Below are 11,843 nucleotides of genomic sequence, written 5' to 3'. Positions count from 1 at the left end.
CCTCAGGATCTTTGATGTCCATTTGATGGATAGTTTGGAAAAAGCAATAAAAGCTAGCACGTAGACCTGTAAATCCCACCCCTTTGGTTACATTATTTTGTAGTTGATAACTTTAATTTCTCATGTTTCATTGTGGAATGGTAGTTGTTGGGGTTTTGGGATGAGATTAAAGGGAATTTGAAAAATGTTTTTATTAGTGCATTATAGTTATACATTTGTTCCATTTCAATCTACGTACTTCTACCTTCCCTCCCTTTTCCCTTCACCTGCTCCCCTTCCTCACTTTGGTACTCTGTTATTTATTTTTTTTAGGTTGGTGGTTTACAAATATACATAAAGATATGTTCATGGCATGGTTTAGTCAATTTTATTCCACTATTTCTCCCTTTTCCCATCTGTGCTCCCTCCCTCTCAGTCCCCTACCTCAGTCCACTGATCTGCTTTCTGTTTTCAAGATCTTCTACCCTCATTGTTTTCCATATTTCCTTCAAGCTTTTACACATTAGAGAAAATATTTGGCCTTTGACTTTCTGAGTCTGGCTTATTTCACTTAGCATGATATCTCCAGTTCCATCCACTTAACTAGGAAATGCCACAATTTTATTCTTTTTTATGGCTGAGTAAAACTCCATTTTGAATATATACCACATTTTATTTATCAGTTTTTCTGTTACATATGTTTTCTGGTCCCATAACTTAAAAAGGGGTATAAAGTTTCAGTTTAGAAAGTTGAAGAATTTCTGTGAATGGATCTTGGTGATAGTTTCCTATCAATATGAATGCAATTAATACCATCAAACTGTGAATTAAACCATGGTTGATATGACAAATTTTTATTATGTGCATTTTACCACAACAGAGAGTATAAAGAATAATCAGATGGCTCATAAATTTTAAAAAGTTATTTCTATGGCTATGCTAAAGAAAAAGCAGAAAGAGAAGGGTATAGATAAATATGATTCATCCTGAGACATATTTTTGAATTCACATCACTCCAGACTCTAGGGCATTTGAAAATTTTATTCATTATTAAGCTCATTTTTTCCCATTGTAATGAAATTCTTTATCTGAATAACACCATAATAACCTAGTGTTCATTAAGTGCCAAGGTTCCATTAGGTGGCAAACATGGCCTGGAGATGAGTGTTATTCTCTCCACTTTGAGTAATGAATATAAGCAGAGAGGTGGAGAGATTTATATACTTACTGCACATAGAAGCAGGTGATCGATATGGGACTAAAATGTTCATTTTCTCATTTTTATTGTAGGTCATTCTCTTTTAGTGGTACAAAATTTAAATATTATTCATAACACCAGATAAAATTTCTTGGTGATTTGTTATGGCATGATTATTACTGTACAGACTACAATGATGTTTCAATAGTAGAACTTTAGAATATGAGAATGTTTTTAATAATGACTGATTTTTCCTTTGTACAACAAATATACATGTCTAATAGTAAAGATGAATATCCATCAATTGTTGGAAGTCAAACAAATATAGTCCACCCTCATATCATATAAAAATTCTTTAGTGTGATATAGAGAAATGCAGGACCTTTTAAGGATTGTTGTAATAATAGACTGACAGATTGAATGATGTTGCTCCCTCCAGCTAAAGTCTGTGTTTGTGTTAAAGCATCTGTTGTAAAGGATGTACTTCAAAGACAGGATCAAATCCAGCTGTTGATGTGAACAAGACATTTCAGGGCCATATGTATTGTGTTGTAAACTACTTAGGTGAGCTTACTCTTTTGTGTAAGGGACTATTTAGTGACCTTCCCATAAAAGCCCTAGGTGGGGTGAATATCCATTTATTGACACTTCCACTCAGTGTTTGTCCTCTGCAGTTTCCAGGATCACACCACATTGAGAGATGACACTAAACTCTTAACTACAATCATTTCAGAGAAAAGCCACATACTACTCAACCTTCAGAAAAACAAAAACTTGTTGATGGTGTTCTCCACAGTTCCTCTAATCCAGGTATAAACTTGTAGTTGTACTCTGGAATAGGTTGAAAAGTTAATTATTAAAGATAATAAAATTGCTATCACATTATATAAAGTGTTAAAGGGGAAGAGAGAAAAATTGGGCAAAAGAAGAGAAAAGACAGAAAAGAATAATATAAACCAAGGTAAAAAAAGAAGAAAAAGATGAATGGGGGGCAAAATTTGAGGTAGTAGCTGGTAATGTAAGAGGAAAAGAGGGGCTAAGAGGAGTGGGTGTATGGAATGATTCCACTCAATGCTTTAAAACATAGAAAAATACAATCAAATTGGTCAGGACACAATATTGAATATGAAGGTAACAACTATGAAATCAAAATGAATAATATAGGTATGGTCAAAGTTGATGTTAGAGCTGTTTATAGTAAACTGTGCGAAGGAGAAGGTAATTCATATTGAGTTTTATTGTTCTGGACTTCATCAGGATTTGGGCCATTAGAATATGTCCATTACTCTTCAGCTTTTTATCCTCCAAAGGTGCCAGGGCACAGGAGCCACTCCCATGGTTGCTATGGACCCCTCATCAGCCAGTTCACAGTTTTCCTTTGTCAGTCCAGGGGCCTGAGGCTGGATGCTCAGAGGGTGCTGTGCTGCTCTGGCTGGCTCTTTCTACTGGGTGCAGGAGTATAGGATACAGGAATCAGGGCTCTTGCTCTGAATGCAGTGGGACACCATGCACTGATCCCCTCCTCAGGGCCCTCTTCTAATTGGCATAGAACCTGGTGGCTGTCTGCAAGCTCAGGACCTGTGGTTGTGGGCTCTCCATGGTAGTCTGTGGTGTAAAAGTGTCCCTGCCCTGACCAATGCAGATCACCAGGGCTGTGGCCTGTGTCTGCAAATCTTGAGTGTAGTGCCCTTCTTCTGCCTGGGACTGAGTCAGCTGTCTTGTCAAGGACAACTACCAGGGGTTGCGCATCTCAGGCATCCACCCCCATATCTTCCCAAGCTGCTGCAGAGGTTGTGTGAAGCTCTGGGTTAGGTTAGCAGTTCCTGGGAGTGACCAGCTCTCAGATCCCCACTCTGCTATCTACAGTGAGGGGGAGGGATTTGTGGCAACTTTCATCTAGTATCCATTCCTCTACAAATTCCTTCCAGGCAGATAATTGTGATGTTCCATTGCAGAGGTTCTCCCACTGGTTTTATTTGTTGCTATCTGAATGTGGGGAGAAGCTATGTTGACTTAATTCCTTCTAGGAATACTGACCAGCTGTGAATTCCACAAAAAGACTTCCATGCCCAGCATGGCTTTCAGCTCACAATTTGGGTTAAACTGCTGTCCTCCACTGCTTCTGCTGTGCTTTGATTTGGTCTGCTTTTCTTTCTGCCTCTTATTAAGGAGGTGAGTTTATGTGCTGTTCCTCTTTCTTTCTCTCTCTGTTGCCCCTATCCCTGGTATGGGTTTGGGGTTAAGCAACTCTGTCCTTGTTTTCTTCTCCAGTAACCAAACTTCAAGTCTCTCCAAACCTCAGACTGTCCAGTACTGACTCTTAGAGCATTGACTCTGTCATCCACTTTTGTGGTCAGCTGTTTTTTCTCTGCCTCCTTTCTGGATTGTGGAAGGGTCAGGGTTCATAACCTACCTCTGCTTTATAGTGAGATTTAATAGGTTGATAGAAGTAAGCCTATATTAAATGAAACCCTTAATATTTTATTCTTATAATTTCATTATGTTTTACTCATTGATAGGTGAGTGTAGTGTGTACCGATACCACATTTGTAGGTAGTAATGTTGTATGTTATTTTAGTCAGGTTTTTTGCTGCTGTGACTGAAAGACCTGACAGGTACAACTGTACAGGAGGAAAGTTATTCAAGGGCTCATGGTTTCAGAGGTCTCAGTTCACAGAAGCCTGGCACCATTCCTTGGGGTTCAAGGTGAGGCTGAACATCATGGTAGAAGAGGGAGGGAAGCAGCTCACATGATGATCAGAAAGCAGAGAGAAAGATATCTCCATTTGCCAGGTACAAATATACACCCCAAAGCCACACCCCACCTGCCTTACCACTCAATTAATCGCATTAGGTGATTAATTCACCAATTGAGTTAAGGCTCTGGTAACCCAATCATTTGTTCTCTAAACCTTCTTGCATTGTCTCATACATGAGCTTTTGAGGGACATATTACATCCAAACCAGAACATACGATTTTTGGAATCTAAGTGTATTTATCAAAATTTAAAATCTACCAAGACTAATGACAGGAGTCATATATTAAAGTGATTTTTAAAAGATAAATCATATTTGACTGAACACTTTTATCCACAAAGAAGGGAAAATGGAAAACCCAAGAATGATGAAAAACCCTGGGACAAATGGCACATGAAAAACTACCAACTTAAACCTAAGTTTCAGGTAGGGCAGTCCTAGCTCTTACAGAGAGTTCATAAGCATTCTAAATGCAGTTTTGTACCACTGTTTTGGAATAAAGCAAGGTATATTTGATTCTTCTTATTTTATCTTAATGAGAATGGCTTTCCTTAAAGGGTATGGACATTTTTTATTCTGTATTTTCTTCTTCAAAGAATAGAATATATTACAGAGCCATCATGGACTTGTTATCTCTCCTGCTTTTAGTCTACTACTGTTGCTCAGTTGATTGTCTCTAAAGGGGGTGTGTATAGGAGATAAATGTCACAGAAACCAGTAATGCAAGAGTTCTAAGAAGACTGGGCTTGTCACAACTGAGAAATATTGCTGAAGTTGTGTGGACTTCAGGTGTGAATACTTGTGAATGTGTGAATTAAAATATAAACAGAGTTGTAAGTGCTTGCTTGTTCATGTCTTTCACCCAACCCTGTTTACATTTCCTAAAAGGTGTTTAAACAGTATGGAAGAACAAAATCTTACTCATGGGTCAGAATCTTTCCTCTGGACTCACAGGTGTTCTGGAACTGCAGCCTTTTCTTCTTTGGATGGTTCCTGTCCCTGTGTGTGGTTATGGTGCTTGGGAACTGCTCATCATTTGGCTCTCAGGTCTGTTTCCTACCTCCACACAGCCACACACTTTTCATCTCCAACCTGTCCTTGGTTGACTTCTATTTCTCATCCTCCACAGTTCCAAAGATGACTAGAAACATCAACATTCACAGTGGGTTCATCTCCATAGTGGGCTGCCTGAAACTGGTCTTTTTCTTTTTGAATGGAAACACTTATTTTTGATGGTCCAGGGCTACAAAAAGCAGAAATAAGACAAATGTAAGACAACAGAGTGTAAAATTGCAGCAGAAAGATGATTACTCTTACCCTCATCCTCTTTCTTAGCACTGTTTCAACCTCCTCATGGTCTTTCTCTTGGTCAGCCATGTTCTCTTTACACTAAACCCTTGCCCATGTACCAGTGAACTGAGGTACGGTTGGCCTACATCAGGTTAAAATTGTGACCTGGGTGAGCCCAGGCCTCAGCAATGGCTGTGGTGTTGCTTAGCATACATACAGCTTGCTGTACCTTGGCCAGGAGTTCACCAGATACTACAGAGGGAGGCTGATGATTAATGCTAGCCTTGAAGTCATTAGGGTACCAATCCACAAACTGGATGGTATGCTTGGTTTTGATATCAACAATGGCAGCATTAACATCTTTGGGGACCACATCATCATGTTAAAACAGGCAGCAAACTATGTATTTACCATGGCAAGGGTCACAGTTCAGAATCAGGTTGGCTGGCTCAAAGAAAGCAATGGTGATCTCTGCTACAGTAAGCTCTTCATGGTAGGCTTTCTCAGCAGAGATGACAGGGGCATATGAGGTTAAAGGAAAGTGGGTGTGGGGATAGGTTTGACTGGCATTCTCTCATCTCAACATTCAGGACTCCATAAAATTTGAGGGAATCAGTGATGGAAGACACAATCTGGCTAATAAGGCAGTTTCTGGATTTGGATGATGGCAATGATTGCATAATTATGTGAACACAATTAATTAAATCTATGAATTCATATTAAATATCCACCATGATGGGTGGGTACTAAATATGGTTAAAATGGTGATTTTTTTGGTTATTTATACTTTACCTCAATAAAAATGGATAAAAAAGCAGATGTACCTTTAACAAATGTAGAGATGAAAGAAGTGAATAGTACATGAACTTCCTCCAAGGTAGAGGGAAGGTCCAAGCCCTTTTGTGGACATTCATTTTCTCTTATTATTCTTCCTCCATTAACGCTAGAAAGTCCTCAGATACTGGGACAACATGGATTAATTTGGCTAATTATGAGCTCTGTGTATTTAACATCCAAGATCCTTTAATAATCAATAAAGAGCCTGTGGCTTCAGTGTTTTTCTTTGATGGGCCATCCCAGAGAGCTGCATACTGTGTCTCCTGCTGTGGTTGAATGCATCAAGAAGCTCCCAGTTGACACCCTATCCATATGATTGCCGTTAACAGGGCCTGAGTCTAATTTAGCCCCAGTCATGGGTAGATCCTGGGATCTGTACTTCTTGGTCGTGACCCAGCAGAGAAGCAGCCTAACCCAGTAAGTGCAGAGGGAGCCAGTGGATGTGGGAAGGATTATTGGAATATTGTTTTTTCACCATGAGGATAAACATCACACTTTGGAGACCCAGATGGGAGGATACCATATGAAAATTTCAGCTTTGGGGATTGTAAAGTTTACATTTTGGTTTAAGGTGGGAATATCAGAAATCTTATTCAAAATTTGCTCTCTACCCACACTGGCTCTATTTCTAGAAATCTCACCCACAACAGCACAAAATGGATCCTTCTAAATTGTTTCCTAAGCACTGAAATGGGACTATGATAGTGATGATAAGGATGTTGAGGAGGATGATAGAAGCCAGAGCATCATGAACTGATACAGAGGGCTTCTCCGGTTCCAGGTGCTGAACAATGTGTTCTGTCATTTATTTCATTTCATGTGTACCATCTCCCTTTAGTTATGTATGCCAACTTTATTACTGTTTTATACAAAATAGAAAGTGTCTGGCTTATTTCCACTTAACACGGTGTTTTCCAGTTCTATCCATTTACCAGAAAATGCCATAATTTAATTTTTCTTTATGACTAAGTAAAACTCCATTGTGTATATATACCAAATTTTCTTTATCCATTCATCTATTGATGGGCACCTGGGCTGGTTCCATAATTTGGATATTGTGAATTGAGCTGCTATAAACATTGATGTTTCTGTATCACTATTAAATGCTGATTTTAGTTCTTTAGGATAAATACCAAGGAGTAGGATAACTAGGTCATATGGTGATTCCATTCTTAGATTTTGGCCAATCTCCACACTGCTTTCCTGGGTAGTTGTACCAATTTGCAGCCCCACCAACAATGTATGAATGTATATTTTCTCTCACAAACAGAAACTAGAGCAAAATAGGGAAAAAGGAGGGATCTTGTGAAAGTAGAAGGGAATCACTGGAGTAGAGGAAGAGGATAGAGGAGGAGGGTGGAGGGACGGGAAAAGGAAGAACCATGGAATGAAGTTGACCAAATTATGGTGTGCACATATATGAGTACACCACAGTGAATTTCATCTTTATGTATACCTATAAATCACCAGTTAAAAACAATAACTAAATAGAAGGAAGACCCATAGAGTAGAGAAAGGGGAATGGGAGATGAGGAAGAAATGAGAAAGTAATGGGGACTAAAATGAAGCAAATTATATTTCATGCATATATAGGTTTATCAAAATAAATCCTACTACTATGTATAACTATAATGCATAAATAAAAAATATTTAAAAAAGAAAATGAAAATGTGCATTATATTTATGTAACTTGTACTCATTTGTTAGGTAGAAAATATTAAAGCCATGTTTACATTGGGCTGTCTGACCATGGACACAGGGCATGATGCATGAGAATCCTGGCAGGCTGTCCCATCAACAAGCCATTTCTCTTCCCAGCAGAAAGAGAGACTTGCCCACTGTGTTCCTTCTTTTGGGATTCCTGGGGATCACAGGGCAGAGCAGTTGGGGTGCCTGCTGTATGCACTATGGAAGAACAGCCACAGGTCACAGTAGGGGAGATTCATGATCATTCAGCACAGATCTCTGTCTTGTACCCACTCTGGAACATCCTTACAGCTGACCAATGTTTGTCTGTGCTCGTAAATAGCCCACTCAATCTCAAAAGCTCACCTTATGTCAGGTCTTGATTTCATTCTTACTCACAGAACTGGGAAGACTTTAAAAATATAACTTGAATTGTACCTGTGGTTAAGACCTCTGCTAAAAATTTTCTGACAGCTGGGAAATAATGAAACATTTAGTGGACCCAATTCAGAGTCTAACCATTTATTTTTTAATCTTTCTACAGTACTTATCATTTCTGAGCTGTAGGGGAAGTTGTTGGTATCTGAGACTCAGCATTGTTATCTGAGTTGATTTCTAGTTGAGATAACGCCAATGAGGAAGGATTAAATAGATATAGGGCCTCTGTGTGTGATAAATGTGTGATGCATATATAAATTTAGGGAAAAATAAATGTGTTATTACTAATGATAAGTTTATTCTTCATGGTATTCAGCTAAAACATCAGTCACCTGACGTTGCTGTTTTCCTGTTTCTTTATTTGACATTTTATTTTCAGTCCTCCAGATGTATATGCTCTGTATTTGGGAAGAAAAATCTCCCTTTCTCATTTTCAATTCTCCAGAGGCTATGTTTTGCTTGGCATGAGGAGACACAGCATTTAAATATTGAAAATCAAATAAATTAGTCCCAAGGTCTTAGAACAAAACAAGATATATTGGACTGCCTCTTAATTTCTTTTTATTAAAATTGTTTTTTTAATTAAAAAATGTTTTTTTAATAAAAAGTAAGCTTACTACCTTCCCCTCTTTTTCCTTAAAGAGTAGGCTGCATTTTACTTGTTCCCTCCACTGCCACTGGACTTCTGATGGTGTGAAAGGAAGCGAGGAATAAAGCAGAAAGCAATGACCAAAGAGTATAGGAAGACCGGGTTATTTGCTAATGAGAAGTATTGTTGAAGGTGCATAGATATTAAGCATGAATACTTTTCTTGTGAAGACTTGAATTCAAATGTATACAGAGTGCTGGGTGCCCATTTATTATATGTTTCTTTTTTAATCCTCTTTTCTTTTCAAAAGGTGTCCAATCAATATAGACCCACAAAATCTTACACGTGTTTCTGAATTTCAACTTGTGAACCTCCCAGAGGATCTGGACCTGCAGCCCATACTCTTTGGCCTGTACCTGTCCATGTACCTGGTCGCAGTGCTTGTCAATCTGCTCATCATCCTGGCCATCAGCTCTGACTCCCACCTCCACACCCCCATGTACTTCTTCCTCTCCAACCTGTCCTGGGCTGATATTGGTTTAACCTCCACCACAGTCTCAAAAATGATTGTGAACATCCAAACTCACAGCAGAGTCATCTCCTATGTGGGCTGCCTGACACAGATGTCTTTTTTTCTCATTTTTGCATGTATGGATGACATGCTTCTGTGATGGCCTATGACCGGTTTGTGGCCACCTGTCACCCCCTGCATTATCCAATCATTATGAACCCTCAACTCTGTGGCTTCTTAGTTCTGGGGTCTTTTTTGATTAGCATTTTTGAATCACAGCTGCACAATTTGATTGCATTACAGTCTATCACCTTCAAAGATGTTGAAATTTCTAATTTCTTCTGTGATCCCTCTCAAGTCCTCAGTCTTTTCTGTTGGGACTCCTTCATGAATAACCTTGTCATGTAACTTATTGGTGCCATATATGGCTTTTTCCCCCCTCTTAGGGATCCTTTTCTCATATTATAAAATTGTTTCCTCCATTTTGAAGATGGGATCCTCAGGTGGGAATTACAAAGCCTTCTCCACCTGTGGGTCTCACCTGGTAGTTGTTTGTTTGTTTTATGGAACAGCAATTGGAGTGTACCTTGGTTCAGTTCTGTCTCATTCTTCTAGAAAGTGTGCAGTGGCCTCAGTGATGTACACAGCTGTCACTCCTATGCTGAACCCCTTCATCTACAGCTTGAGAAACAGGGACATTAAAAGTGCTCTAAAGAAGCTCCTAAGTAGGATAGTCTAATCTCATTATCAGTGACATATAATTCATTTTTAATTTGGAAAACCAATGAAGTTTAACACTGGTACCTGTAAATCTTGCCTCTTTGATTACATTATTTTGTAATTTAATAGCTTTAATTTCCCATGTTTCACAGTGGAATTGTTGTTATAAGGGTTGGGAGAAGAGATTAATGGGAGTTTAGAGTTGAGTATAAAGGTTCAGTTAGGAAATGAGAAAAATTTTAGCCCTTTATGATGGTGATGGTTTTCTAACAACATTAATGTTCTTAATGATTTTGAACTACAAAGTTAACAATGACTAAAACTATACATTTTAATATATTTCAGCCCAATAGAAAATGTAAATTAATATTGGACAGATCTTTAACTTATAAAAGGTGATTAACAAGAATATAAAAAGAAAAGAAAACAGCATAAAGAGAAGAGTGTAGGCAAAAATTATGATTTGGTCTGAGGCACATTGTAGAAATTACAATACTCCAGACTGCAGTGACATTTGGAAAATTTATTCTTCTTTGAACTCACCTTTTCCATAGTGATGGGATTTTTATTTGAATAATACCACAATGACCCAATATTCTTTAAGGTCCACACTACCTGTGGTGCTGTGTTGTGGAGATGAGTGCTGTTCTCCCAATTTCCATTAAGCAGTATGGGCACAGAGAGGTGGAGAGACTTGTACACATTCTGCACATAATGTCAGGTCAGTGATACAGGGCTAACATGTTCACTTCCCACCTCTCATCCCTGGTTGCTCTCTTTTCTACTGAAGCCAATAGAAATAATGTTCATAACACCAGAGGAAAATTCTTGGTGATTTATGGTGGAATTTTATTAATCAATAGACTGCAGTGATAATGCCATAATAGGTCATCAGAGTAAGATAATGTGATGGAAAATGACTGATTTTTAAAAAAATTTGGACAACAAATATAACTTTTTATAGTAAAATTGAATATACAAAATGTTAAAAGTTAAAGAAATATCCTTTTACATATTATATGGAAATTTCCTGTGTGATATGAAGAGGAGGACAAGAAGTTTTAAAGGATTGTTGTAATAATAAACCAATAAACTAAATGATATCCCTTCCTCAAATTAAATGCTTTGCTCAATTAAAGCATTTATTGTACAGGTATGTACTTCAAAAACAGAATTAAAAACACATGTTGATGTAAACCTGTACATATTGGGGGCAATAGATATGTTGTGCAATACCTAGACAGATATTTCTTGGCAAGATTCTATAAAAACTGTTTATGGATTCATAAATTAATTGACATGGAAACATTGTGAGGAAAATCCACTTATAAAATTCCATATACTATTTTCCTTTGGAGAAGAGGGTGGAGGAAAATGAAATCATGCAGAGATACCAAGAACTGAAATTTCATTGGTTATTATCTAAATATCTACAAAATATTAGTTTTGATGCAAATATGATTTAACTTCCACATTTAATATAGGTATTTGGGCTATGGATGGTGGTGCTTGCCTAAAATTTCAACAAAAATTTCACAATGAGTTTTAGTATTGTGTATAATTATAATGCACCACCAAACCCACAAAATTAATAAAAAAATTATATATATATATAATTTTTATTATAATTTTTTAATATATATACATATATATATATACATAAACACCCACGCACCACATAAAATACACATATAAGCATATTATATATATCTGGTCTTCTTGATATCAGTAATAAGCAATATTAATTGACTGTTTCTCAACAACATAAATATTTTAAGGTCATTATTCTTAACACAGGTATAAGAATGGACCAACAAGAACTTCACAGGCATCCCAGG

General features: G+C 37.6%; 2 pseudogenes; one reads left to right on the top strand and one right to left on the bottom strand.

Annotated features, from left to right (window-relative positions):
- Positions 1–5,318: 5,318 nt before the first annotated feature.
- Positions 5,319–5,904, bottom strand: LOC107133691 (annotated as a pseudogene).
- A 512-nt stretch (positions 5,905–6,416) lies between these two features.
- LOC107133690 lies at positions 6,417–10,024 on the top strand (annotated as a pseudogene).
- Positions 10,025–11,843: the final 1,819 nt, after the last annotated feature.

Source organism: Marmota marmota, unplaced genomic scaffold (assembly GCF_001458135.2).
Source record: "Marmota marmota marmota unplaced genomic scaffold, marMar, whole genome shotgun sequence".
Lineage (NCBI taxonomy): Eukaryota > Metazoa > Chordata > Mammalia > Rodentia > Sciuridae > Marmota > Marmota marmota.
The sequence above is the reverse complement of the archived record's forward strand: the minus strand, read 5'-3'. Positions and strand labels throughout refer to the sequence as shown.